Source organism: Capricornis sumatraensis, chromosome 17 (assembly GCF_032405125.1).
Source record: "Capricornis sumatraensis isolate serow.1 chromosome 17, serow.2, whole genome shotgun sequence".
Lineage (NCBI taxonomy): Eukaryota > Metazoa > Chordata > Mammalia > Artiodactyla > Bovidae > Capricornis > Capricornis sumatraensis.
Genome location: NC_091085.1, coordinates 23,610,022 through 23,613,365, shown reverse-complemented (window position 1 = coordinate 23,613,365; position 3,344 = coordinate 23,610,022). Strand labels below are relative to the sequence as shown.

Genomic DNA, 3,344 nt, shown 5'->3' with positions numbered 1-3,344 from the left:
TGGGGTGAGCCCCACAGGAATGAAAAACACTGGGAAAGGGTAGCCCCCTCACCCCCAGGAGTGGCCCAGGGGGAGAGAGGCTACCTGAGGGGTTGGAAGCACAAAAGGGACCCGCTGCAGACTCAGGGCAAAGGGAATGCCATCCATGCTGGGACCTGTGAGCACTACAGGAGAAAACGCGAGCATGATGGGCCTGGCTCCAGGCACACAGGCGAAGGGCAGGAGGGTTGGACACGAAGCCGCAAAGCTACCTGGGTTCCTCCTTCTTCTCGTTTGCCTTTTTCTGCTTCTGCGGCATGATCTCCGAGTCCCTCTGCTTGGTCATCTCGGTGCTTTCCCTTAACCGAGTTGCTCTGCTTTTTCGTATTCTTCTGGCGGGCGAACTCGCGCTGGTTACCGCGGGTCATGGCAAACTCAACGGCTCCTGCAAATACAGTTTTAAGTTGAATTTCTGAGATGAGGACTTCTATTTGCCGTGAAGTGATGGGGCCGAGGGCCATGATCTTAGTTTTTTGAATGTTGAGTTTTAAGCCAACTTTTTCACTTTCCTCTTCCACTTTCAAGAACATCACTTCATGGCAAATAGATGGGGAAACAATGGAAACGGTGACAGACTTTATTTTGTGGGCTCCAAAATCTCTGCAGATGGTGACTGCAGCCATAAAATTAAAAGACGCTTACTCCTTGGAAGGAAAGGTATGACCAACCTAGACAGCATATTAAAAAGCAGAGACATTACTTTGTCAACAAACGTCCATCTAGTCATGGCTATGGTTTTTCCTGTGGTCATGTATGGATGTGAGAGTTGGACTGTGAAGAAGGCTGAGCACCGAAGAATTGATGCTTTTGAACTGTGGTGTTGGAGAAGACTCTTGAGGGTCCCTTGAACTGCAAGGAGATCCAACCAGTCCATTCTGAAAGAGATCAGCCCTGGGATTTCTTTGGAAGGAATGATGCTAAAGCTGAAGCTCCAGTACTTTGGCCACCTCATGCGAAGAGTTGACTCATTGGAGAAGACTCTGATGCTGGGAGGGATTGGGGGCAGGAGGAGAAGGGGACAACAGAGGATGAGATGGCTGGATGGATCACTGACTTGATGGACGTGAGTCTGAGTGAACTCCGGGAGTTGGTGATGGACAGGGAGGCCTGGCGTGCTGCGATTCACGGGGTTGCAAAGAGTCGGACACGACTGAACGACTGAACTGAACTGAACTGAGGGCTACTGTACTGGACAGCACAATCCTATGTCATACTCTGGGGTAGTCTTTAGTATAGGCAAAAATAGCAAGATAGATATAGGTATGTTGCCATTAACTAGGACTGTAAACCTTAATATTAAAATAAAAAGTTTCCTCTAAAAGGAGGGAGAAACTAGGTTGGAAGGGGGTCAGGGATAGGAGTAATACTTTTGGGATACGCTTTGTTTTATAAGTTGGACTTGGTAAACATATAATGTTTAAAATAATTCTAATTAAAATTTAGGAAGTAAGTCTTCAAAAATGGAATACAGTCTAAGACCAAATAGATGTCGTCCCAGGTGATACAACAGCCACAGAGATAGGAACTATTCCAAACTACTCTGAGTCACAGCACTTTGATTGTACAACTATGTTTTCAGTATTCACAGTTTTGGTGTCAGCACTGACATTGCTGCCATTTGTCATCACTATCAGTACATCTCAAACCATGTGTCTATAATGCCTGATAGGTAAATTTGATAAAGACAGACTCAGCAGAGTGTTTGACATGAAAGAAAAAAGACATGCATATAAAACTGATGAGGATAAGCCAAAACTGTCTTCTGGAATTTGAATGAGACACGTCAGTATGATTTCATGATATTTTCTGTCTTTGAAAAGATACATATCTATATTATAACATATAATACATGATAATATAAATTTATAATGTATATTAATAATATATCAACTGTACACATACTATTAATATCTTATACACTATAATATATACTACATAATATATACATGTGTGATTATATGTTACACATATTTTATATTATACTTGTGTATTATATATAATCTATACGTGTATATGTCCTCCCTGGAGAAATGGCTGCTTCTGGGTTTAGGGTGGGAATATACAAGATGTGTCTAGAATATCTTATGCTGTCAAAAATGTATGTTACTAAACACTACTACAGTTCTGTCAAAAAAAGATGCAAAAGCCAACTTGAAGGCTCCTACTTACCAAAATTGAGATAATAAGGGTAATAAATAGAAGAGATTGAAATACATTAAATATAGTTTATAGTGATATTTAAAAAATCCCTTTGGTTATCATTGGGTGCATACTATGTTAATTCAGTCATTTTCAACTCTTTGAGACACTATGGGCTGTAGCCTGCCAGGCTCCTCTGCCCGTGGGATTCTATAGGCAACAATACTGGAGAGGGTAGATATGCCCTCCTCCAGGGGATCTTTGCGAACCAGGGATCGAACCCATGTCTCTTACTTCTCCTGCATTAGGAGGCGAGTTGTTTACCATCAGCGCCACCTGATTATCTTTGAAGCTGCTGGTTAGTCACTAAGTTGTGTCTGACTCTTTGCACCCCATGGTCAGTAGCCAGCCAGGCTCCTCTGTCCACGGGGATTTTCCAGGCAAGAATACTGGAGTGGGTTGCCAAACCCTCCTCCAGGGGATCTTCCCAACCCAGGGATCAAACCCAGGTATCCTGCTTTGCAAGAAGATTCTTTCCCAGCTGAGCTACCAGGGAAGTCCTGTCATTAAATAGGGGAGAATTTTTTTTTTTTTTTTTTTTTAGAAAATGGAGGAATCCAAAATGTAAAATCCAAAAAGCCTACCTTTGGAAGGTATCCAAAATGTATCTAACCTTTGCTAATAAAACTATTCCTTGATATAGCTGATGAAGGGAAATTTCTATTTCTAAAAATATACCAATTAACAAATACAGAACAATTAAATTGGCAAATCATCATTTTCCAACCCTTAAGGATTTAGTTGATTCAGGCAATATTCCTCAATGGCTGCTAAGATGACAAAAAGAATTAAACTCAGATCAGTTCAGTTCAGTTCAGTCACTCAGTTGTGTCCGACTCTTTGTGACGCCATGGACTGCAGCACGCCAGGCCTCTCCATCCATCACCAACTCCCAGAGTTTACTCAAACTCATGTCCATTGAGTCCATGATGCCATCCAATCATCTCATCCTCTGTCATCCCCTTCTCCTCCTGCCCTCAATCTTTCCCAGCATCAGTGTCTTCAAATGAGTCAGCTCTTCTTGTCAAGTGGTCAAAGTATTAGAGTTTCAGCTTCAACATCAGTCCTTCCAATGAATATTCAGGACTGATTTCCTCTAGGATGGA

At 42.2% G+C, this 3,344-nt stretch overlaps 1 pseudogene; it reads right to left on the bottom strand.

Annotated features, from left to right (window-relative positions):
• Positions 1-247: 247 nt before the first annotated feature.
• On the bottom strand, positions 248-407 carry LOC138094077 (small EDRK-rich factor 2-like; annotated as a pseudogene).
• Between the last annotated feature and the right edge of the window lie 2,937 nt (positions 408-3,344).